The sequence below is a fragment of the Dipodomys merriami genome, unplaced genomic scaffold (assembly GCF_024711535.1).
Source record: "Dipodomys merriami isolate MVZ:Mamm:240054 unplaced genomic scaffold, mDipMer1.0.p SCAF_164, whole genome shotgun sequence".
Classification (NCBI taxonomy): Eukaryota; Metazoa; Chordata; class Mammalia; order Rodentia; family Heteromyidae; genus Dipodomys; species Dipodomys merriami.
The window spans coordinates 2082867-2109645 of NW_027202982.1; the positions used below are offsets into that span (position 1 = coordinate 2082867).

At 41.6% G+C, this 26779-nt stretch overlaps 1 long non-coding RNA gene across 1 annotated transcript in view; it reads left to right on the top strand.

Annotated features, from left to right (window-relative positions):
• Positions 1-20849: 20849 nt before the first annotated feature.
• Positions 20850-26779, top strand: part of LOC138828796 (uncharacterized) — a 188907-nt gene continuing 182977 nt past the window's right edge. The window contains exons 1-2 of the long non-coding RNA XR_011372365.1: positions 20850-20909; positions 25568-25701. This is a non-coding gene — a long non-coding RNA (uncharacterized lncRNA). The remainder of the gene's footprint in view (positions 20910-25567; positions 25702-26779) is intronic.

Below are 26779 nucleotides of genomic sequence, written 5' to 3' on the forward strand. Positions count from 1 at the left end.
TCTTCCTCCTCCTCCTGCTCTTCTTCCTCTTCTTCTTCTTCTTCTTCTTCTTCTTCTTCTTCTTCTTCTTCTTCTTCTTCTTCTTCTTCTTCTTCTTCTTCTTCTTCTTCTTCTTCTTCTTTTCTTCTTCTCCTTCTCCTCCTCCTCCTCGTCCTCCTCCTCCTCCTCCTCCTCCTCCTCCTCCTCCAACTCCTCCTCCTTCTCCTCCGCCTCCTCCTCTTCCTCCTCCCTCCTCTTCCTCCTTCTTCTTCTCCTTCTCCTCCTCCTCCTCCTCCTCCTTCTTCTTCTTCTTTCTTCTTCTTCTTCTTCTTCTTCTTCTTCTTCTTCTTCTTCTTCTTCTTCTTCTTCTTCTTCTTCTTCTTCTTCTTCTCCTCTTTCTTCTTCCTCCTCTTCCTCTTCTTCCTCTTCCTCCGCCCCCTCTTCCTCCTCTTTTCCTCTTTGTCTTCTTCCTCCTCCTCCCTTTTCTTCCTCCTCTTCTTCTCCTCCTCCTCCTTCTTCTTCCTCTTCTTGCTCTTCTTCCTCTTCCTCTTCTTCCCCTTCCTCTTCTTCCTCTTCTTCTCTTCTTCCTCCTCCTTCTCCTCCTCTTCTGCTGCTGCGTCTTCTTCTTCTTCTTCCTTCTTTTTTCTTTCTTCTTTCTTCTTCTTTCTTCTTCTTCATCCTGGGAGTGGAACTCATGGCCTGAGCACTGTCTCAGTGGTTATTCTACCATATCTATGTTTATTTTGTATATGTGCACCAGGGTTTTGTGTGTGTGTGTGTGTGTGTGTGTGTGTGTGTGTGTGTGTGTGTGTGTGTGTGTGTGTGTCAGTATTGCCTTTTGAACTTAACTTTTTTTTTAACTTTTAGTGTAAAGAGGCAGTACTGTGACACTGTGTGCCTCCCACTGCATCCCACCAGGTAATTTAGATCACTTGAGGATGACCAAATTTGCCAGTTTATCTACTGTAAAATTCTCCTCTCACTTTGTGACTGAGTGATGTGTGGGGAAACACATGAGGCTGTGGAAATATCCCATTCCTCACACTACTGACAGTTTACTTATGTATTTACATATTTATTCATGTCTGAATTGGCTAAGGGATTCCTGTTGTATTCATTGGGTTGTAATTCCACTCCTGTCATGGTTTGATGTGCAAATGGTTCCAGACTTGGCCAGTGGGAGCCCCTTCTAACAGACTTTTATTAGTGCTTGCCAGTCCTGGGGCTTGAACTCAGCACCTGGGCACAGTCCCTGAGCTTCTTTTGCTTACGGCTAGCACTTTACCTCTTGAGCACAGTGCTACTTCCAGCTTTTTCTCATTATGTGGCACTGAAGAATCGAACCAAGGTTGTCATGCATGCTAGGCAAGCACTCTACCCCTAAGCTCTCCTTAGTGCTTTTGTTGTTCACTCATAGATTTATTAACATAGATATTTTTTTTAGTTCCTTCCATCCTCTGGCTTTTGAATCAACTATTATCCTAGGAGCTGTAGCTGAATGACATTTAGAAACCAACATCTGAGAATTAGGTGTGTTCTTTGCTTTTGAGACATGACTGTTTCTAGACCCTTTTGGTGAAGAGAACTGGAGACTACATGTAACGCATATATAAAATATATATGCATGTATATGGGTGTGCATTAGTACATACAACTCCATATATGTATATTTACACATACACACGCTTAAATTTATATTAATTTCCTTTAGTAGTACAGAAATGTAAACTCAGAGCCTCTTTCTTGCTTGGCTAGTGTCCAACTAATTGAGCCCCCCCTTTAAGCCCTGCTTTTTGCTGGTTATTTTGGAGGTGAAATCTAATAAACTTTCCTGCCTAGACTGGTCTCAAACTGTAGTGTCCAAGCTCTTAGCCTCCTGAATTTCTCAACTTCTGATTAGATATTTGTGTACCAATGTATGTACATACATAGATGTATATATATATATATATATATATATTCGCAGTCATGAGTTCACACTGATGCCTCCAACTGCTGTCTCACCTCAACGAGTTCTTTCAGTTTTTTTTCCTTTTCCATATTTGTAACTGCTAAGGAACCCATTAGTTATTATTACCCTTGATAGGAATACTTACTGAGTCATTCATTCTATTTGTAAACAATCTCCTGTGATTGCCTGTGATGTTGTAAAATAATATATCTGACCTTTTCCCCGTGGTTTCCGACATAGAAATCCAAAAACTCTCATGCCTTCCTGAGTAAGGGGGTGGTAGGAGTATCTTTTGTTCTACTATTTGGTCATTGACCCTGGTTCTTCAATCAGTGCTAGTAAGACCTTAGTAATTTCCTGAGTTTTAATAGCATCTACCCAGAACTACGAAATCCTTAGTAATTTCCTATTACAGAGCATATTTTATTTTTATTTTATTTGTTATTATTTTTTGGGTGGTCCAGTCGTGGAGCCTGAACTCTGGGCCTGGGTGCTGTCCCTCAGCTCTTCAGTTCAAGGCTAGCCAGAGCATGTTTTATTCTAAGAGGTGTAACCCTTGGTGTACTCCTGGGTAGCTTCAGGTTGGGAGATGATCTTTTTTTTTTTTTTTTGGGTCCGGTCATGGGGCCTGAACTCTGGGCCTGGGAGCTGTCCCTCAGCTCTTCAGCTCAAGGCTAGTGCTCTACCACTTAAGCCACAGAGCCACTTCCGGCTTTTTTCTTTTTGCTTATGTGGTGCTGAGGAATCGAACCCAGTGCCTCGAGCATGCAAGGCAAGTGCTCTACCACTGAGCCACCTTCCCAGCCCAGAGATGATCTTTTAAAGATGGACTGTAATCCCAGCAGTTAGAAGGCTAATGCAGAAGGGTCTTGAGTTCAAGGCAAGCCTGGTCTACAGTAAGACCGTTTTAAAAAATCAGTTTTAATAGGGACAATATTTTTGGATTCACTCCTAATTATCTTTTTGGTTTCACTATATTTTGTCATGTCTATAAAATTTGCCAAGTGATTCAAACCTGCCTGATCAACCCTGTCTGTCTCTGTCTCTCTGTTTCTCTCACTGGCCAATATCCTTGTGTTTCCCACATGGCTGCCATGGTAGCTGTAGCAGCATCCTCCCATGTGCCTAGTGTTCGGTAATGGTCCTCTAGGTCTTATGGAAGAGTAGTAGAGTCCCCCAAGCTCTCACAGAGATTGGATTCTTGGACCATTTACCAGTCCCTTACACACTAGTTCACTCATTTCAGGAGGCATGACTAGCACTGTGAGCTTCTGTGTGCCCAGCAGGCCTGGCAGAGTCCTCCGTGTATCACAGCCAGGCCGAGTGCCTGGTGCTACGGGATTCTACAGCTGGGATTTGGGTCAAAACACATCTGACACTGAGCTGGCTGAAAGCTAAGTGGAAAGGTGGCCTCAAGCTGTCTTTACCTTCAGGGGTGGTGGGGGTTGCAGCCTGATTATATACTACACTGACAGCCCTTCACCTTTGTGCTTTCAGGTATTTTTGTCCCAAATGCTACAGCAGGTAATCATCTTACCTTCCATATATGTTTCCTATCTGCTTATATAGTTATTTGTTTTATTTACGTTTGAGCTGAAGCCCATAGATCTGATAGTCAGAAGGCATCCTGGACTCTGCTTCTCCTTCAGTGGTCTTTAGATGACTGGGTCCAACTCCTGAGCACACTAGTTACACTCGCTAGGTTGGAGCATAAGGAAAAGTCTTCACTGGGAAATAAGAGGGAACTGTCTCCATGCACCATGTCAGTGGGGTCTGCCCCACTTTCCTCCATTTCAATGCCGTTTCGTGTGTGTGCATTTTCTCTATAATCCTCGACTCATTGTTATCCCAACATAAAACCATCATCCAGGAGGACCTGATTTCACATTTATTTGCTCACAGTGGTAAAAGATAAAGCATATATTTGAAAGACCCTAATACATACACCCTGAAGTCGTTATTACAACTTCCTCTGTTAGCCCAATTTTTCTCCTCAGGTAAACATAGGGCTGTGAGTGCTGAGTTTCAAATATGATGCAGAGGAATTAAAATATTTTCTCTTCCTTTCAGTGAGAGATGAAGAAACATCTGAAGGAGCAGGAGACCTGAGAGAACATGGAGGTATAGTGGTGCCTGTGGATGGACCAGGCCTCTGTGGACTTTGTCTGAGGATGGATCCTGCCTGGGATGACTACCTCTAGACATGAGTGGAGATTCAGTAAGCTTGGATGTGACCCTCCACCATTGGGTTATTTGTGTTGGTTCATCCAGGACCATTAGATTTCCACACAGAGGTCTGATGCTGTCTTGGGTGACAAGTGTGTGATGGGGAGGAGTTGGGCTTAGCTGAACTTTGCTCTGTGTGAATTGAGGTCAGGAAGCTGAGGCTGCAGAGCAGACAGATGAGATTTGTAGCAAGAGGAGGGCTGGGTCTCCTGGTGGACAATTGGTGCAGTTTAGGGTTATTTGGGAAGAGATCTCCTCTCAAAGAATGAGGTGGGATTCTGGTGAGAGAAGCAATGAGGACTAAAGAGGGTAAAGTATAGGCACCTGGTGAATGATAGGGTTGATACTGATGCTGAATGAGAACTGAGAGGAGGAAGGTCATGAAGGGAGCTGAGGAATCCTGAACTCCTCATGGTCCAGTGTTCAGAGAAGAGGGTGGGAAGGGAGGGAAGTACTGTTAACTTCCATGGTGTTTTTATGCCTTTTATTTTTTTCCTTTTTGTTGTGTGTACATATTTGTGAGAGTGTGTGCTGGTACGAAGGCTTTTTTCTTATTCTCTTTCTGTTTCCTTTTCCTTCACTTTTCTCTTTCACCTTTTCCCATCTTTCTGCCCATATACCATCTCTCTTCCCTCCTCTTCCTCTACCCCATACTGTCTCCTAGTCTACTTTCCTTTGCTTGTTCTTTTCATCTGCCTTCCATTAACTCTCTCTCTTCCTGTTCTTGAATCTGTCTCTAACTCTGTCCATTTCTCTGTCTCTCTCTGTGTCTCTGTGTCTTCCTTTTTCTTTCTCCTCTCTTTGAGTTTGCATGTTCATGTCTGGTGTTCTACCACTTGAGTCACACCTCCAGGTCTGCATTTTTCTAATTAATTCAAGATGGAGTCTTTCCAGATTGGCTGTAACTGCAATCCATGTGTCAGCTTCTGGGATAGTAAGGATTACAGGGAAGAGCCTCCAGCATCAGGCAGTACGCTTCACTTTGCTAATCTTTTGAGGAACAGGTTGGTTTCTCTGTTGTTACTGTGCTTATCTGAAGGACAGCTATGTCAGTGACACGTTAAAAATGGGTGTAGAAGGGAGGTGTTGTTAGTCTGGTGTGCAGAATGCACAGGGAGAAAAGAACATCTATAGTGCAAGTGTATCAACAGCCTTAGAATGTCAGAACATATGTACACTCAAGAATATGTACCCCCATTTCCTAGTGAAAGAGCAAGCAACTCCCTTTGCATGATGGATTGGCAGCTTACTTCTCTCTTTACCAAGATGTCTCAGAAGCACACAAGCAGTTGGCTACTCAGGAATTCCTCTGGAAATCAGCCTTCTGCAAACACAACATGATGTGCATGTCGAGAGGGAATTAGGAAGCAAAATGTGCTTTTTTTCCTTCTAGTTCAGCTCTCAATGCAAAGCAAGATGGGTCAGAAATGGTCTCTTCCCAGTGAGACAAAGACTACCAGGAGACATGGCCTTGCTGCCTCAAGAGCTGCAGCGGCAGCTTAGAGTAAGGGAGTGGGCTTCAATTCATATCAGTGGGTTTCGCTTAAGAGGCTAGTGTCTTGTAGTCCTAGGGCAGTAGAGAGTGTGCCTCATAGTTGCTGTACTGGGTGGGATTTCAGTGTTGGGTTGCCTTATGGAGACATGGGGGATGGGCAGTATGGCCCCTTTGGGCTGTGGACAGAGCTGTGTGCCAAGCAAGAGGCAAGTGATTTTATGATTCCATGCCAGTCTTGTCTCAAGGGACCAGATGAGCTCATTTTCCAAAATGCAGGTCTACTTTTGACTTTTCAATTGACAGTTTAATGCACATGTGTGCTAGAACACTCCTAAACCTTTGCGAACAGCTGGAGAGTTTTTCCCAGCAGGTGAAGGGGACAGGACCAAAAGTTGGGTCAGAGAATAAGGCTCCCACAGCTTAGCTGGAATGTCACACAGACCATTACCTAGGATTCTAGCCAGCCAGGATACGGGATCAGAGCTGGAGGAAAGACTTGGAAGAACTGAAGAATGAGGAGCCAATGTGGGATGGAAAGGCTTCCCAGAGGAGGAGCAGGTGAGCTGGTGTGTGCACACCATCTCCATGTGTGAGATCGAGATGCATGCATAAGCCTTCAGGTAAAGGGCATGGAAACACAGGAAGGGAGAGAAAGAGGCAAAGGTGAGAGGGGCTGTGGAGATGAGTCATGGTAAAGCAGTGGGAAAGTGCTTTGACCACGTGTGTTAGGACACTTGTTGAATAAGTGTGTGAGTGAATGGGAAGGCCTTCATTCTGTGGACATTTACTGAGTGACCACGGGGTGAGAGACATCATGTTAAAGGTTGATACATTGCTGCAACAGCACAAAAATATCCCTCCTTGTGAGTTTACACTCAAGCATGGAGAATGACAGTACCCAGACTACAAAAGTACTACAGAGAATACATCAGAAGGAAGATGTAAGGCAGAAAGTATGATGAGTGGTGGGAATACCCTGTGTGTGTGTGTGTGTGTGTGTGTGTGTGTGTGTGTGTGTGTGTGTGTTCATGCATGTATGTGCATGCATAGTTGCACAAGGTTGCATTTTTGAGCAGGGTATCATACAGTAGACCTCTTTGGCAAGGGAGGTTAGGTGAAGAATGGGGAAGTGAATAGCTGGGTGTCTGGGGAAGAGCATTCCAGGCAGTAGGAATAGCAGTGGCCTAGTTGTCCTGGGCTGCTGCGGAACAGTGCCAATGCCAGTGTAGCTGCAGTGATGAAGCCTGGGCTCAATGGATAGAGGCAGAACCAGAGAAGGCACAGGAGCCTCTGGGCAGCCCAGGCTCTGCACTTCACCAAAAGAGGACTATGAGCATGAGGAGGACTATGTGGTTCTCTTGTCTGCTCTAAAGCCACATTTCTTAGCCTTCACATACGAAAGAGTGTGTCTGATATTGGTGTTTCTGTGCCTGCATTATATCTTGAAGCTTACTGATCTACTGTGCAAGCTATATTGTTGAAATTGTTTTCTTTTTGTTTGCTTGAACTTAGTCTAGGGAACTGTCTCTTAACTCTTTTGTTCAAGGCTAGCACTCTACCATTTTGAACCACAGATCTGTTTCTGGTTTTCTGGAGGTTAGAGAAAAGAGTCTCATGGACTTTTCTTCCCAGGCTGACATTGAACTTTGATCTTCAGATCTCAGCCTCCTGAATTGGTAGGATTACAGTGTGAACCTCCAAACCTGGATGTTTTTGTTTTTGTTTTTGTTTTCTTAAAGCTCAATAACATACAACTGAGTGTATATACTATGTTTTTATTGGTCCAATGATGGACACTTGAATGATGCCCTGTCTTTATTGTGAGTGGTGCTACCATAAATGGAACATGCCTGCAGGCAAAAAGGAAACGCAAAACAAAATAAGTATTCTGTCACTGGAGTCTGATGGCTCATAGAATCTTGCCTTGGTAGGAAATTGCATGAGACTTTCTCTTCAGTAAACCACCAAATAGGTGGGAATGGAGCTGTGGCTCGAAGTAGTTGAGTACTAACCTTGAGCTAAAGAGCTCAAGAGCAGCATCCTGGCCTCAAGTTCAAGCCTCCCAAGTAGCTATGACATCAGACAAGAGCTGCTGATGTTTTGCCAGTATTATTAACTAGTTTAAAATTTGTTGCGAAGGTACAGAATCATGGAATCAAAAGTATTAAAAGCATAAAATCTGTTCACTGTGATTCTTTTTCTAAGTTTTTATTTTATTGTAAAGATGCTGTACAGAGGGGTGACAGTTACATGAGTAAGGTAATGAGTACATTTCTTGTGGAACATTGTTACCCACTCCTTTGTTGTTCTCCCACTATCTCTTCCCTCCGGCACTTCACCCCTGACTCTGAAAGCTATAAAGTTGATTTCCAACATGGTGTCTTGTGAGTACTATTGTTGTAATGGGTCATCCTTTGTCCTTCTTTCAGCATTTGGTTTTGATTTCCCCTTCCCTTCCCCAAATCTGATAACAAAGAAACAGCAATATGAACAGTGAAAGAAACATCCAAAAAGACTCCTTGTACAAGAATGGGTCCAGGAGTCTTATGTCTCCTTTCCATCCTGCCCATACTAGTCCAGTATGTATACAGTCTTGATTCCTCCCTCTGAGGTATGGCCTGGTCCAATTGGTGGGTCTAGGTTTGGATATGTGCTGCAGGGAGTCTCCTTGGTTTCTCTGTCTCTACTGAGTCATTACTACACTGAGATTTGCATGCATCATCTTGCTGGGTCCTGCCCCTCAGGCATCTTGTTGAGTCCTCTCTCTGCCATATTGGAGCTGGTCCTTGCTGTTATATTTTACCTAGCCAAGCAGGCCTAACTCCTTTATGAAGGAACATGGATGGATGCTCAAGTGCAAAGCTACCTAAGAGAAAAATCTCCTCTTAAGTAGCTACCATATTAGGAAACAAGGGGCAGAGAGAGTGGCAGATTGGCCTTAGCTCCCCAATGTCTCTTCAGACTAACAGCAGTAAACATTGGTGGAAAAATGAGTCTTCATTCCATCTCTCTACATCCAAATTAAGCATATTTCTTCATCAGTCTTTCTCTTACTCTTTCTCATTCTCATCCTCACTCCAACTTCATTCTTCCATGGCCTTTTAGTCCCCATTGCTTCTACCAGCGCCTAATTTTCTTCTTTTCTTCCATCCATTCCTCATTCTTGCTCGTGATTCCCAAAGGTAGGGCTTAAAAATATTCAAGACCTTGGGAAATAGAGAGGTTGATGGCCCCTATATTGAATGAGAAAGAGGGGGAGTAGATAAACCTAAATGCAGTCTTCAGCATGTGGAAACATGGCTCATGATTTCATTGGCCCAGAATTGTTTCGGAAAGCACGAGAATGTTCTCTCATCCCTTTTTACTTAATTATTGTTGCAAAAGAGAAGTGTAACCTTGGAGATTTGAAGCAAATGAACTTGCAAGGCATAGTCCTAGGTATCACTTCCATCCCATTTGCACAGTTGCCTAGTAGCATGTGAGTGAGTCCCATCCATCTCTGACCCACCTGCATGGTCTGCAACCTCTCTCTTGTGGGAGTCAGACTTGGGTTAGCCACCATGCAAATCCCATTATTAACTGCCTTCTTTGTAAGTGACAATGTTTTAAAAAATGCTCACAGGCCATAAGAGAGCAAGGCATGATTGGGTCTGAGAGATAAAGTGGGCTGAAACTGTATTACAAAACTGTTATGTAGACAGAGTTGACAACTTCATGCATAGTCACTCTCCCTTGAGGACTGACAGAAACACAGACTCCCGTAAACTAGTCTGGCAAAGAAAGCTATGTGGATGTCCAGTGATTCTGACCTTTTATTCTGTAGATGAGACAACTGAAGCTCTGGCAGGAAAGGGGACAGGTCTCATTGGGACAAAATCCAGGTGGTGGTGTCCATGCAGTGATAATGCTCCCTTGTCATCCTGGTGTCATCTCTCAGTCTGTCAACATCCAGTTGTTGTGAACTCCTGGGGAGTAGTCTATGAAGAGATAAAAGGGGAAATGCGGTTCTTTGATCAGCTTCTCAGGAAGTGCTGAGACTCATGTCAGGCAAAGTGACATTCTTTTTCTATTGCTGGACTTTTCTGATGTCAATATGCCACCACGCCTGGTACATCTCCAAGTGTACATCTATAGGGAAGAGCATCATTTTCTGTTTTATTTGCCTTACAACACTTCCTCTTGCGTTCTTAAATAGCATCTTTTTGTACAGATCATCCATGAAAACTCTACTTTGGGACTTAGCTATATAATAGATATGTCTTATATTCATGGAGCTGACCAAATCCATCTGCAGTTCACCTTTGTCTTATTAGAAAGAATTTGCATGGATCCAATAAAACATTGTGTGATGTGTTCCTCAGGCAATGGTAGGAATGGACCCACAAGTATGTGGCATCTCCATCCCTTCCATAAACTGGTTTCTCCAACCTTCCATCTTGTCTTGATTCCAGTAGGAATGGTAGGCATCACTGAGGGAGGTATATCGGGCCACTGGACAAGTCAGTAGCACTATATTTTCACAGAACACATTTCCCTGATGTGGTACAAACTCTGTGTGTATCTTTGAGGAAAGGAGTTGTTAGAGGGAAGGCTGGAGCTGGGAGAACACCAATGAGAATTTACAGGTATAATTCAGGAAGGATGTGATGGACTGCTGACACAGTAGCTGGAGGAGAAAAGATGGACAGTGTTCCTTTTATGTGTGCTCAAGGAAGAGATAGCAAGATAATGGTGAAGAACCTGAGGTGTGGTAACAAGGGTTAAAAATTTGGTCTTTACTGAGTCCTCATCCATTCCAAATTAGCTAGTGTGAGGATGCTAATATTTGATCAATATTTTTTATGAAATGTCCCTCTACAGTCTAAACAGTTATTTTACTTAAGTCAAATGATTGGGAAGCTATAAAGAAGCATGTAAGGCCAGGTGCCAGTGACTCATGCCTGTCACCCTAGCTACTCAGGAGGCTGAGATTTGAGGATAGCCATTTGAAGCTAGCCTGGGCAGAAAAGTCCCCATGAGATTCTTATCTCCAATTAACCACTAAGAAACTGGAAGTGACACTATACCTCAAGGGGTAGAGTACTCACCTTCAGTAAAAGAAGCTCATAGACAGCGCCCAGGCCCAGAGTTCAAGCCCCAGGACTGGCTAATTGTGTATATATAGTACATGTATATGTGTATATATGTATACACACATGTATACATGTGCACACATATATCTATATAGATACATGTACATAGATATGTATATATAGAGAAACATTAACATATATATAAAAGTGTACAAGAAGCTATGTGCTCATTAATAGGAATTATGTGGAGGAAAAACTTTTTTGGACATTCCAGGTCTTTCTTAGACTATGGTTCCAACATATAATATACCAAGCTGGGTGCTGGTGGCTCATGTCCGTAATCCTAGCTATTCAGGAGGCAGAGATTTGAGGATATAAGTTCAAAGCGAGACTGAGGAGGAAAACCTATGAGACATCTCTAATTAACCAGCAGAAGTCCTGACTGTGGAGCTGTGGTTCAAGTGGTAGAGCATTAGCTTTAAGTAAAAAAGTTCCAGGACAAAGCCCAGGCCCTAAGTTCAAGCCCAAGGACTGGCATGAAAAACCAAACCAAACAACATAGAATAATCATAAGTTCAAGCCCAAGGACTGGCATGAAAAACCAAACCAAACCACATAGAATAATCATAGGGCTGCTATCACAGACAGCTCACCTCTATACTCCATGAGCAGCCGGAAGAAATCTCCAAATTATCAAAGCCACCATATTGGATAATCTCTTTTTTCCCTAAAGAATTCATTTTATGTAATCCAAGACTTCAGTCAAACAATAATCTCACTTTAAGGCTCACTTAAAGTGGGGTATATTCCCAAAGCAATCAGATGGTAAGGTAGCTAGAAAGGATTTCTCTCTCAGTAGTGGGAAGTTAAGAAAGAGAAGAAAGAGTGATACTAAAGTTCTCTTAATGGTCCTCACGGCTCATGATGTGTGAAAACAATCACTTGAATTTATGTGTAACAAGGAAAGAGAGTGTTGTTAATTTCTAGAAAGCCAATTAATGAGATTTCTGAACCAGGAGCTGAGCCTGCAATCCCAGCTACTGAGGAGACTGATTATTAAGAGGGACTGTGGTTCAAAGCCAGCCTAAGCAGGAAAGTCTGTGGAAAATTTTTGAGAGTTTTATTTCCAATTAACCACTACAAAGCCAGAAGTGGAGCTGTGGCTTAAGTAGTAGAGGGACAGCCTTGAGTAGAAAAACTAAGGGAGAGTATGAGGCCCTGAGTTGAAGTCATAGTACTGACAAAATAAAGGAAGGGAAGAAGGGAATGAGGGAGGAGAAAGGGAGTTAAGCAAAGGAGGAAAGAAGGAAGGAGAGTAAAATTGAATCACCAATGATAGTTACCCATAGCCATTCAGGAATGTTCTGTGTTGTAATGACTTTTATGTCACTAGAGGGCAGCGTTGAGTTTCCTAATGCAGAAATTACCAGGACAAAATTGTGAGATCCTGTAGAGAGCTTATCAGAACTAGATCCTAATTTTTGCTCCACTAATTGCTCATTACTGCTTTGCATCATTTTGAACTACGTCTATTTAAAATGTGGTTCATATTTATACAGTAGTTACAGGCACAACAACAACAACAAACTTATGAAAATCTCCCCAAGTGGGAAGCTAAATGGCGTTATTGAGTGGGGCATATTCAAACAAGTTTTTGTTATTATCTAGAGAAATAGAGGGCAAGCATGATTAAGATTGAGATTGTGTAATATGAATTCGACTTCCATGCATGTCTAAGTGTGATCTTTCATGATAAAGGCTGGCTTATGTTCCTCTTGCATATCAGATGTTCCATGGGCATTATTCTAGCATCCTGGCTGGGCAGGGGATGTTTTCTTTGGTCCAAACCACATGAGAGTCAGTTCATTGACATGAACTCCTTACAATGACACAGATCTTGAATGATTCTACTTTTCTATCATCAGTATCTACTATTAAAATGGAATGAGTATGTGAGGTTTTTTTTTTTTTTTTGCTTGTTTTTGTTTTTTAGTTTAGGCTAGAAACCAGTGGCACACAACTGTAATCCTAGCTACTCAGGAGGCTGAAATCTGAGAATCATGATTCAAAGCCAGCCAGGGCAGAAAAGTCCATGAGACTCTTATCTCCAATTAACCATCAGAAAAGCCAGAAATGACTTTGCTTTTGCTGTGGTTCAAATGGTAGATCATTAACCTTGATCAAGAAAGCTTAGGGACAGCACCCAGGCCCTGAGTTCTAGCCCTAGGATTGGCAGGCACACACAAAAATGTTCAATGTTTTCAGAAGTGGTGATGTGCGACTCAAAGTAGTAGCGCGCTAACCTCAAGCAAAAAGAAGCTCAGGGATAGCACCCAGTTCAACAACAACAAATACCCACACATATACGTTGAAGCCAGTTCAAGATTTTGTCTTCAGATTTATTAGTATGTAACTGTCTCTTCTAGTGCACAGACAGTAAGATCTCTGCTTAGTGTCTTCAAATGTTTTAAGCTGTGAACCCTGGGGCTTCCCACTGTGTGACATTCACATGCAGAGGGAAGGCCCCCCTTTCCTGCAGCTTCCTGTATGTTCCAGCAGCTCAGGCAGGCTCTCCCCCAAACTCCACCCAACCACCCCATGACCTCTCCCCACCACTAGCCTTATTCTTTGAGGTCTCCTGCCTGGGATTTTCTGTATGAGCTCTGTCCAGTCAGAGTCTTGAAGATTAAGCAATGTCTTGGGTAGGGTTATATCCAGAAAAGTTCCTTCTCCCGTAGCCCAACTACTTCTCTCTTTAAAAAAAATCATTTTAGCAATTCAAGGTCTTCATAGGTCATTTGTGGCTGAGTGCTGGTGGCTCACACCTATAATCCTAGCTACTCAGAAGGCTGAGGACTAAGGATCTTGATTAAAAGCCAACCCAGGCAGAAAAGCTTATCAGACTTTTTTCTCCAGTTAACCACCAAAAAGCTAGAAATGGAGCTGTGGTAGAGCACCAATCTTGAGTGAAAAACTAAGAGACAGTGCCCAGATCCTGAGTTCAAGCCCAGGTACTGGAACAAAAATGAAAATTTTTTGTCCTCTATTTGGTTCAGTGTTTAAATACTGTCTGTAGGAAGGGTAAATTTCTTAGAATCTTATTATAAATGTTAGAACATCACTCAAGTGATATTCCTAAGTTGTAAGATGAGTTGAACTAAACAGAAATAATGGCTTACAGATACCATGTCTCTGAGACACAGACATTAAATCTAAACTTCTAGCACGTCTTTGTATATTTGAAAAGATACATAGAAAAATAATTTCAGTAGTCTTATTTTCTTCAACTCAACTGATTGCAAGTGTTACTATTCCTACAAATCACCAGTACAACATAAAGATACTTTTCATTATTTTTACATTAAACCTGCAGTACGGATAATGGATTTACAGCAGCCTAATTTAGGTACTAAATCTTAAACAGTTTAAAAGAAATAATGTACTATGAAAACCATAGTTAAGTTCAGTAAAAATCTTTGTATTGCTTCTATTTTAGTTGGGCTTCAACTCAGGGCCTAGGTATTGTCCCTTAGCTCTTTCGCTCAAGGCTAATGTTCTATCACGTTGAAATACAACTCCACTTCTGGTTTTCTGGTTAATTGGGGATAAGAGTTGCATGACTTTCCTGTTCAGACTGGCTGTGAACTACAATCCTCAGATCTCAGCCTCCTGAGTAGCTAGGATTACTAATAGGTATGAGAAACTGGCTCCCACCTGTTTAAAAATTTTAAGGGAAGTGAACAGAAAATAAAATAAAATTCAGTCACATGTTAAATGTCTCCAGCTGCATGTGACTATTGGCTGTCTTAGTGGACATAATAGGCTTGGATGATAAGAAACGATTTTGTTTATTTATTTATTGCTAAGAAAAGAAGCTTTGCTAGAGGACTACTGTTGTATAATGTTACAGAAATTAAAATCTAATTGGCATGTAATCACCTTTTAGGAACTGCAAGAAATGAATTATGTCTTTTAATATTTTAATATCTATGGGGCGAAAAAAGTTCTCTATGCGGGAGGCTGAGTATGGGAGAATTGTGATTTGAGGACAACTTGGGCAGTAAAGTACTGTGGACATTAATTCCATGGAGAGCAAGCTGGATGGGGAGGCACACACCTGATGATAGCTAAAAGTAGGCAGATCTTTCCAGGGTACATGCCAGGTTAGAAAGAAACCCAAGGCTTAATAGCAACCAGTGGGAAATCTGGGCAGGCAGGCTGGGTAGGACCATGCCAGCCTAGGAAATACAAGACCCTGAGTTCAAAGTCTATTACAGGAAAAAAAATTCTCCCATTTTACAAAAATCTTTTGCTAACAGCAAAGCCAAATTAGTTTGCATAATGTACCTCATTTGTGTGCAGAATATGTCAACAAATTATTGTTGTTTTAATAGAATGCATTGTTCCTTCTTCTATGAATTTGTCCTTTTGGGAATCATATTTAATAATATTTGTAAAATGTGCAATAATCTCTGTAAAAAGCCCAATGTGAAAGTGTCCCTTTTGTTTTTGTAGACTGAATAATTAGAATGATGATGTTGACTGTTTAGAAGGTGATCCTTTGGTATTGTGGTTATAATTGCCTTCACTCCCAAGACAGAAGATTGCTTGTAATGGCTGAGGTAAAATTCCAGCTCAGTGAAATAATTCCTTTCTCATAAATGGTGATTGATTTGATGGAAAATAAAGCTATAAACTCAGAATTTCCTCAACTGCCTCATAGATGGTAATCATACCCTAAAAGTCTTTTCTGATTTTATTTCCATAATTTCAAATCTATGATTTAGTGAGTCATTGAATGATTTTTAGATTTTAGTGTTATATCTAACCAAGTCTACTTATGCCAAATTCCATCATCCTCCAAATAAAGTGGATAATCTTATGAAACACCCACAAGTCAAAGTCGAAGAGTCTAGGATCTTAATGCAGGAAACTGTGACGATGCCCACTGGCTGTGACGTTGCCTTGCATCACCTGGAGAGGGCCCAAATGGTATGCAAATGCAACAGATGTGGTTACATTCACATATGTGGCATCTGGGGCAAACAGAAAGATGAGATATGAATAAAGAAGGAGACTATTCGAGAAAAACACAAAGGTTAGGAGAGAGAAAAGGTAGCAGTAGGGATGGTAATGAGGTAAATGTAATCCGCATATACAAATAGCTTTAACATGTAAATATATGTAAATATTTTACAGGCATATATAATATACATAGTACATGCAATGTCATCTAGATTCTATATATCACATAGGCACTATACACCATATAAAATATACATAGCATATGTGTACCATATATAATATATACACTATAGTATAAACAGTATTTATGTATGTATACTATATATTACATTGAGTATATATTACAGTATATATTGAGTACTTTTTATATTACTGTATATAGTTATACTTACTATTTATACTATATAAAATTACATACTATATATAGTACCTACATAGTGTATATTTCATATACTATATACCAACATACCTTATACATTTATGTGTATATTTTAAACATATAATATGTAATATATAATACAATATAGTATATAATATACTATGTAAGATAATACAGTATAATATATAATAATTTGTAATTATATGCATGATATACATATATATGCATGATATAATGTATTATAATATATGATATATATAGTGTACATTATGTGTAGTATATATAGTAGCATGCTATTTATAGTGTATAAATATAGTGTATATAGAGCATATAATACCAAATAAATACTTATATGTAGCATATGTCATATATATAGTATACATTTAGTGTTATATGCTATGGTCTTTTTGTAGCTTTTCTTTTTTTCCAGGGCTGAGGACTGAACCCAGACCCTTGTGCACGCCCAGCAGGCACCCTTCGGCTGGGCTAAACCCCCAGCCCCATATGCTATGTATATACTATGTACTCTATTATCCATACTTACACTATATCATATAGATAGTATAATATATAGTACCTGTTAAGTATTTCCACAGTGAATCTACACTAGTACATGGCTAATGCACTGGGCCACAGAGCTCACCAATTCAACAAGTAAAATTCAATGTTGTAGCTGAACAGCATCAGCTAATTCTCCCGTATTTGTATGCAAATGTCTTCCTTCACTCCCTCAACTTTTTTTTTTCCTGTTGTTGGTGGGGCTTGAACTCAGAACCTAGGGGCTGTCCCTGAGCTGTTTTGCTTAAGGCTAATGCTCTACCACTTTGAGCCACAGTGCCACTTCCAGTTTTCTGGTGGTATACTGGAGACAAGCATCTCCTAGGGACTTTTCTGCCCCAGCTGGCTTAGACTATGATTAGAAAAGAAAAATATGACTCTCAATTCCAACTCTTTGAGATCTTTGTTAACATTTTTGTATCTATCCTTGTATTAGTTTTTGGTGTTGGTGGTGGTGGTGGTGGTGGTGGTGGTGGTGTGTGTGTGGGGGGTATGAATGTATGCCTGTGTGCGTGTGCAGGCCTTCCTGTATCCTGGTCTTTGGGCTTGAACTCCAGGTCTGGGCACTGTCCCTAAATTTTTTGCTCAAGGCTAGTGCTCAACCAATTGAACCATAGTGCTACTTTCGGCTTTTTGGTGGTTAATTGGAAAGTCTCTTGGACTTTCCATAACTGGGCTGGCTTCAAACTGTGATCCTCAGGCCTCAGGCTCCTGAGTAGCCAGGATTAGAGGTGAGAGCCACCAGCACCTGGCAACTTCCTAAACTTTATATATATATATATATATATATATATATATATATATATATATATATATATATATATATATATATATATATAAACATATGTGTAATCTTTAATTATCTTTAAGTAGACAAACAAAGGGTTTTCAATTCAGCATGTTAATGAGTACAGTTCATCTTGATCAATGTCACCCCTTCCATTTTTCCCCATCTCTCCCAACCCCCCCTCACTACATGGCACTCTGTGTGTTTCTGTGTGTGCATGCACGTGTCTGTGTATAATTTATCGAACCATATTTCTATTCCTTAACAGATGGTTCAGTTATTTTTTTCTTTCATCAAAACAGTACACTAAAAAACATTCTCCATGTGTTGTTCAATACTTGCTTCAAAGTTTAGGCACAGATTCTTAGGGCTGAGATGATTGAGAAAACCCAATATGTAATTTTCCCTAAACTAATATGTAACTTCCCCCTCTAAGGCAATTGGACCTCCTAGTATTCCATCCAGGGTTGTAGGAAAGTCTACGTTGGCATAACACCTCCCATGTGTGTTATTTAAATGTTTACAATTCAAATTTCAAAAGATAAAATGCTTTCTTTTTTCTCATTTGAAAAGGAACATAGAGGAACTATCTGCTATGGAAAGCTATCTGCTCCTGAAACAGTAGAAAACCCAAGGAAGACTAGGAGAATGTTGCCAGCTTTGTAGGGGCAAGAAACTTGCTCTCACTCAAGACACAATGACATAGTGTATCCGGGGAAGAATGGATTCCAGTTTTTCAGATGTTAGAATACCATAAATAAAACAGCCCAGTATTTGCTTATGGACTAAGAATATATTAGCATGTACTTCACAATTATCTAAGAAAAGCTAAATGTGCCTAAATAATTGGGTACTGTATTATTTACAGAGTAGAGACAGGCAATCTACATTCAATACAGATGCATCTTTTTCTTAATGACTATACATAACAATATATAATCGAATTTTTGTTTGTTTTTGGTGCTAGTCGTGAGGCTTAGAAATCAGGGCCTGGGGCATTGCCCCTGAGGTTTTTCTGTGCCCACAGATAGCACTCTATCACTTTCGCCACAGCCTCCTCCTCCCCCCCCTCCTCCTCCTCCTTCTCCTCTATGGGTTTTTTTTTTTTTTTGCTAGTTAATTGAAGATAAAAGTCTTTCCTTTAATTGAAGATAAAAGACTTTCCTGTCTGGGCTGGCTTTGAACTGCAATCATCAGATCTCAAACTCCTGAGTAGGTAGAATGCCAGGCATGAGCCACCCATGCTCTAAGATAACAGGAAGTTTTGTTACTGACAGATGCTCTCAGAGGTGAAGATCCAAGATTCTTGGCACCCTGAAGGGAGGAATTGCACAGAGGGCATACCACAAGATAATGTAGCAAAGCAGGGAATTTAATAGAGAAAGAAAATCTACCTTTAAATGAAATAAATAGTGCTCCAGGACCAGGAAACTCTGGGAACTAACATGTAGTTACAATTCAAATTTAAATAGATAAAATGTTTTCTTTTTCCCATTTGAAAAAGGACAATAGGGGAATTATCTGCTACTGACACAGAGTAGGAAATACAAGGAGGACTTTCTGCTTTCTACCACCCAGGGAGTGTGTGAGGAATTCTTAGTAACTATACCAGAGGAGGGGATCATGATTGGGAAGATTTTTTTTTAGAAGGGATCTGCTCACGTGTAATATTGGCATCCCATAATGGAAATATATGAATGAGATGCGACCTGTGTGCATTAGGGCTTCGTAGGAGTTTATTGCCCAAAGGTCAAGCTAAAGGCACAAGGGGTTCCACTACACACATACCTCAGTTTCCCTTAGAACTGGCCTAGAATTGTAACTACTCCCTGACCACAAATGAAGTGGCATGGGAGGAGCTGGGGAAGAGGAAGAGCTGAAGGTGTTAGGTAGCCATGACTAGGAGAGGGGTGTTGACCTGTGCATTCTTTCTGTGGGATGTGGAAATAGTAACATTTAGATTAATTTCTCATGGCAATTGTGCTATTGGATTTCTCTCTCTGTCCAGCTCACTTTAAATGACTGTAAGTACTGAGGTCTCCTGTGAACCTCAGAAGTAGAAATGTTTGTAGTGAAGGATTGCATCCATTCCATCTTCACTCAGAACTCCTGCATAGACCTTTTCTCTGTACAGAATGGCAGTGCATTTGTAAAGGTGTAAGCCCTTGCATTCCCAGGACCTTAAAAGAGCATTCAGTTTCTCCAGGTCTCTGAATGAGGCAATTATTTGGCCAGGTCAGAGATAGAACCATAAAGATACATGTAAGACTAAGATTATTTCCTCCTCCTTCCCCTCCTCTGCCGCCGCTTCCTCCTCCTCCTCCTCCTCTTCCTCCTCCTCCTCCTCCTCCTCCTCCTCCTCCTCCTCCTCCTCCTCCTCCTCCTCCTCCTCCTCCTCCTCCTTCTCCTCTTCTTCTTCTTCTTCTTCTTCTTCTTCTTCTTCTTCTTCTTCTTCTTCTTCTTCTTCTTCTTCTTCTTCTTCTTCTTCTTCTTCTTCTTTTCCTCCTCCTCCTCCTTCTCCTCCTTTACCTTCTCCTCCTCCTCCTCACTCTCTTTTCCTTTGTCCTTTCCTTTCCTTCTCTGCTTTCCTTCTTCCCTCCCTCCCTTCCTTCCTTCTCTTCTTTCCTTCCTCTCTCCCTTCTTTCTTCCTCTTCTCCCCTTTCGTCCACCCCTTCCCATCCCCCCCTTCCCTGAAAGTATTCCAGCCACCCCATATTTGGGAAGTAAGTCTAAATTTACTGATAATGCTGAGTTTTGTGTCTGTATATGCTTTGCAAAATAAAATAAAAAAATAACCGTATGCATTGCTTGTCATAAAGGATGTGGTTTTTCTCTTTGAAAGACTTAACTCTCAGCTGTCTGGGGACTGCACAATTTCAGAAAGCCTATACCTCTGTGCATCTGTTGGCTGCAGAGGTGACAATAAAGACTCCTATCATTAGGCTTATTAATTGTGGCTTCTTTTGTTTTGTTACTGATTGGGTTACAACACTCAGAGCTCAGCCTCCTGAGTAGCTGGGAGCTACCAGCACCTACGCTAAAGATTGTACTTCTGATACCCCTTTCCCCGATCCTGTTTATATCTCTGAAGATGGCTGAAGATGAGCTGATGTGCTGTCTTCCCCTGGCTTCCAGGTAATAAATCTCCTTTCTTTAACCTTCACTGTGTCTCTTTATTTGTCTTATAGGGGCAAGAGGCTGGGGCTGGTATGTGTAATAGCTGGAGATTGGACGTAGGGTCTCCTATGCAGTAGCACACCAGCAATTCTTTCTACCATCAGGCTGTAACTTGAATGATATACTTGAGGGACAACCACATATGTCAAACTTCAGATTTCTGAATGGAAGATTGTTTTGAATTTTCTTTTGCAGGTTCTGTTTGTGGAGATGGCTGTAGTGGCATGCATGACCAGTTAAATTTCCTGGAAGACAAATGGGTAAGAGTGGATGGGGGAGGAGGGAACAAGGAAGAGATGGAAGTCACTGGATTCTGTTATATGGGAATTGTTTGCAAGATACAGAGAAGCCACATCTTGAGAGGTCGAATTGGGAGTCTTTTTTTTTCTTTTAGTCAGTTGTGGGGCTTGAACTCTGGGCGTGGGTGCTGTCCCTCAGCTCTTCAGCTTAAGTTGAGTGCTCTACCACTTGAGCCACAGTGACAGTGTCACAGACTTTCCTGCCTGGGCTAGCTTTGAACTGTGATCCTCAGATCTCAGCCTCCTCAGTAACTAGGATTATAGGTGTGAGCCACTAGCATTTGGCTGGGAGTCTTTAGTAAAATGCAGGCAACTGCAGGTAGACTCCTGTCCCAAATACCTGCAGCCCAGAACAGAGCTTGCACAAAGCTTTTAAAGTCAAAAACCACATGTTGTAGGTGGAGAAGAAGCTCAGCACAAGTTAACCAAATAGGAGAACAATCAGGGATGAGCATTCTTTGTAGCAAAACTTTCCTGGGGCTAAACAGGATGACATGGCTGCAATCCAAAAAATGCCCTCTCTTGCCTCTAGCCTTTTCAAGAAGGTTCTATGGTGACTTCCTTATAATTTCCCCTAACAAGTTCTCTTTTGTTTGTAGTTTTTGTTGTTATTGTCAGTCATGGGGCTTGAACTCTCGGCCTGAGTGCTGTCCCTTGAGCTTTTCTGCTCAAGGGTAGCACTCTACCTCTTTGATTCAGGTTTTCTGATGGTTAATTGGAGATGATAAATCTCACAGATTTTACTGTCCAGTCTGGCTTTGAACCACAGTCCTCAGATCTCAGCCTTTTGAGTAGCTAAATTTACAAGTGTGAGCCACGAGTGCTGCACTGGTATTCTAACTCTTGAGTGTGTTTTGACATCTGCTTGTCACTGTATGCTCAACTCAGCCAACACAATTGAGAATCGATAGCATTAGGTACACTCAGAAAAAGAGCCTGTTCTCCTGTGAGCGATTTCATGACTTCCCCAGGGGTGGCCAGATCTGCACTCAGTCCACAGACACACCATGGCGTTCTTCTGATGGACTCTAAAGATTGAATAGGGAGCCCCATCATCAGCTGCACTTTGTGGATCTTATTACCCATGCTTCCAGAGTCACATAGGATACTCTGCTACCCGGGACCAACACTTGGCAACTAGAAATTGAGACTCAGAACTGCATTTAGTTGGCTACAGAGCAATGAACTTCTTGGTTATTTCTTACACTTAAAGATGGAGAACCAAATCCATATTGATTACTCACAAACCAGTCTCTACTCTGTAGTTCAGAATCATCCATCTGATAGCCATACTGCAAACCCCCAGATTTCTTCTCCCAATTCTCCCTTCAATGTCCTTGAATGGAAACAGTTCCATGCATATTTGATGTGAACAGAAAGGCAATGGCTCCCACCTGCAATCCTAGCTACTCAGGAGGCTGAGGTCTAAGTATACTGGTTTGAAGCCAGCCCAGATAGAAACGTCTATGGGATTCTTATCTCCAACTAATGAGCAAAAAGCTAAAAGTAGAGTTTATTCAAGTGGTAAAATGTTAGCCTTGGAGCAAAAAAAACTAAGGGACAGCCAGACCTTGGAGTTCAGTCCTGTACTAGAATAAAAAGAGAAGGAAGAAAGGATAGGGAGGAAGGGAGGAAGTAAAGAAGAGGTAGGACGGGGCTGGGAAGGTGGCTCAGTGGTAGAGTGCTTGCCTTGCATGCATGTGGTCCTAGGTTCGATTTTCCAGCACCACATAAGCAAAAAAAACCGGAGTGGCACTGTGGCTCAAGTGGTAGAGCGCTAACCTTCAGATGAAGAGCTGAGGGATAGCACCCAGGCCCAGAGTCAGGCCCCACGACCGGACCAAAAAAAAAAAGAGGGAGGAAGTAAAGAAGAGGGAGGAAGTAAAGAAGAGGGAGGAATGAAGAAGGAAAAAGAAAAAGGGAGGGAGGAGGGAAGAGGGGGTTGGAGGGAGAGAAGAAGGGGTTGGAGGGAGAGAAGGAGGGAAGAAAACCTAGTCTCATATGTATCACTATGGTTCTATCTCTAGCCAAGTAATTGCTTCATTCAGGGACCTGGAGGAAGTTAATACTCTTTAAAGATCCTGGGAATGTAAAGGCTTACACCTTTACAAATGCATTTCCATTCTGCTGAAGAGAAAGGATCTGTGCAGTAGCTCTGAGGGTAGATGGAATGGATGCAGTCCTTCTCTGCAAACATCATTTCTACTTTGAGGTTCACTAGAGACCTCAGTAGTTAGAACCGCTTAAAGTGAGTTGGCAAGAGAGAGAAATCCAGTAACACAACTGCCATGATATATTAATCTAAATGTTAATACTTTCACATCCCAAACTCCTCTGGGCCCGGGGTTTGAAAGAACTATAGCAGACTGCAATGTTAGCAGAGGGAATTGCTAGTCAAGGGCACCCTGAGAAGAAATGAAGATCTTGTTCCTGATAGGATGGAATTCAATTAGAAACTGGCCACACATAACCCAAGGTTTTCAAAGCAAACCAGCCTATGGTCTTTTCCTGATCCCGATGCCCAACGTCCAACAGAGACAGACATGTGGCTTTTACTGTTTCTTTTTGGAGTCCCAGGTTGGGAAAAGCATGTACTCAGATAGGACAATGGGAGAACTGAGCATCCGCATCAAGATACCATTAAAATATATATATATATGTATATATATATATATATACATATATATATATATATATATATATATACCAAAAACAAATGGACAACAAATCAATCAAAAGAGCTACTTTTGTTAACACTCTGCTGCTGCTGCTGCTGCTGCTGCTGCTGTTCTGTTCTGTTGCTCTAGCTACTGAGCCAATATGGTGGAGTAGGGATTTTGCTGATTAGCTGTCTCCCTTTTCATGGACCCTGTTGATTGGTTATCTCTCTTACAGACCTTGGTTGGAAAGTTGCATGCATTAGGAATATCTTGGGAGCATCCTTATTCCACTTAGCCCATTTCTTGCTGTTTGTGCACCTGGTCATTTTCTCCTGACTATTGTGATTTCTCTGTCTGCCATGTTTCTTTAAATGGGGTCTCCACACTGGCTTCCATCTGAGAGATGATAGAAACACATGTTCCTCAATTGGGAGTGCCTTCTTATGTCTACCTGTCCATCAGTGGGAACCAGTGAACCTGGTTAGCTCTGCAAGTGAGTTGACGGCATCTGTAATCAAATATTCATGGGAATTAGAGGAGCTGTTACCATTTGGGAGTGAATTTCATACATGCAATTGCAAAACCCTGTATTCGCTAACTTCAAAAAACATGTTTAAGCATGATTGCAAATGATAAACAGTGGTAATGAAAATCAAATTCAAGAACATATGTTGCTTTTTTAGTTAAATGTTATTTTATTTAAAGATATAAGTAAAGCAGGTGTTAGTACTATGTTAAGGACACTGAAGACACAGTAGTTTAAAAAGATCCCTTATGAACCCCACACTATGGTGAAAAGATGGATATTATTCAAATTGTACTAATGAAACTGAACTGAGGGTTCTTCAAAGAATAGCCATCCTTCAGTGGCTCATTCCTGTCATCCTAGCTAATCAGGAGGCTGAGTTCTAGGGATCATGGTTCAAAGCCAGCCGCAACAGGGAAATCTGTGATGTTCCTATCTCCAATCAACCAGGAAAGAGCTGGAAGTGGCTCAAGTGATAGAGCTCTAGCCTTGAGAATAAATGATAAGAGATAGCACCTGGCCCTGAGTTAAATCTCAGTACTAGCAAAAAAGAAAAGAAAAGAAAGGGAGAGAGGGACTGGAAAAAGAAGGAGAGTGGGAAAGGAGGGAGGGAGAAAAAAGAGAGAGAGAGGAGCTTTGATGTGTTTGAATGATATGTGACCTAATGATGCATGATAGGAAAGTAGCTCTGAGCAAGGAAGGGAGGGAAGGGGAAGGGGTGTAATAAAAGAGTTTTGCTGTATTTGAACCATGTAAATGACCTAATAATGACCTGTTCGAGGGCCCTTGAAATGGGACAGGAAAAGCAAATGCTTTGTTCAATGCAGCAGTTTCAGAGCTGATAAGCAGCTAGCTGGACCCAAAGCTATTCTATGAAGTCATAAAAGGACTATAGGCCAGGTGTTTGGTGGCTCATGCCTGTAATCCTTCCTATTCTGAAGGCTGAGATCTAAGGAACAAAGCCAGCTTGCACAGGAAAGTACTTAAGACTCTTATCTCCAATAAATTGCTCAGAAAAAATCCAGGAGTTGTGCTATGGCTCAAGTGGCAGAACACTAGCCTTGAGCCTGACGAAGCTTAGGGACAGGGCCCAGGTCCTGATTTCAAGCCCCAGGACCAGAAAAAAAAGACTATACACAGTGGCAACCTTTCTCAAAGGGAGGCAATAACAGCCTAAAAAACCTTGCCTGGGAACAGGGGATAGAATTACAGGTGGGTCCAATGGGTATGTTTCTAGAAAATTCTGACACGTGATAAACCCAAAGTAAGAGCCATTGCTATTTCAAGAGGGAAATATGCAAGGTACCATAAACATCAAGAAGTTCTCATAGAAGTTTGTTAACTTTAGACTTAAAGCTACAAGCCCAGTTCTAGCCACGTGAATATTGACAGCCTAGAACACTGACTTTTCTTGCCTGCTGTTTCCTTCATAGGCACAGAGGCCCAATTATGTCACCGCCTTCAGTCCAGCAACAGACAATGGCCACCACTAGAGCTGCAGCAGATCCTTATCTTACTGTGTCACTGCCTGGAGAACTCAAGGAATGAAATCCACAGACAGCAAGGAGTGAGTGTTAAAAGTATTCAGTTTATGCATGTGAGAAGAGAAAATGTTCTTGCTGGGTGAGAGGGGTCATGATAGGGGTTTGCCAACTAACTGGTGTGTTTTTTCTTTTAATCTGTTTAGATGTCAGTTAACTTTTATGCTAATGAGATGCTTGGAAGGTGACTTGCTCATTGGTCACGACCCGTGATATTTTTAATTGATCATTCCGTTTTAGCTATTGGGCATGGAATTTCCTGAAGACATTTAGGACTATCCTACCTTCATTTTATCCAACCTATATGGGTCAAAAGGAAGTTAGAATGCTTGGGAAGTTTTTTCAGATCATCTACTCTCTCTCTCTCTCTCTCTCTCTCTCTCTCTCTCTCTCTCTCTCTCTCTCTCTCTCTCTCTCTCCCTCCCTCTCTCTCTCTCTCTCTCTCTCTCTCTCTCTCTCTCTCTCTCTCTCTCTCTCTCTCTCTCTCTCTCTCTCTCTCTCTCTCTCTCTCTCTCTCTCCTTTTTATTTATTTATTTTTTTGTTGGTTGTGGGGCCTAACTCTGGGCCTGGGTGCTGTCCCTCAGATCTTCACCTCAAGGGTAGCTCACTACCACTTGAGCCACAGTGCCACTTCTGGCATTTTCTGCTTATGGGTATTGAGGAATCGAACCCAGGGTCTCTTGCATGCAAGGCAAGCACTTTACCACTGAGCCACATTCCCAGTCCTATTTTTCTATTTTTTTAAGGGAAATCTTTCAGGCTTATTCCTGATTTCTTCTGCCTGACTAATCTACCTATTCCAAGACTTCTTTTGTTTTTCCTTTTTCTTTTTGTTTTTTTTGTCAGTCCTGGGGCTAGAACTCAGGGCCTCAGAGTTGTCCTTGAGTTCTTTTGCTCCAGATGAGTCCTCTACCACTTAGAGAAAAGCACCACTTCCAGTTTTCTGGTGGTTAAATGGAGATAAGAGTCTCACTGAACTGAGCTGGCTTCGAGCATTGATCCTTAGATCTCAATTTCCTGAGTAGTTAGGATTACAGCCATACCAGCTCCCAATACTACAGTTCTTTACATCCACAGCACTTGTGTGAGTGTAACATACTACA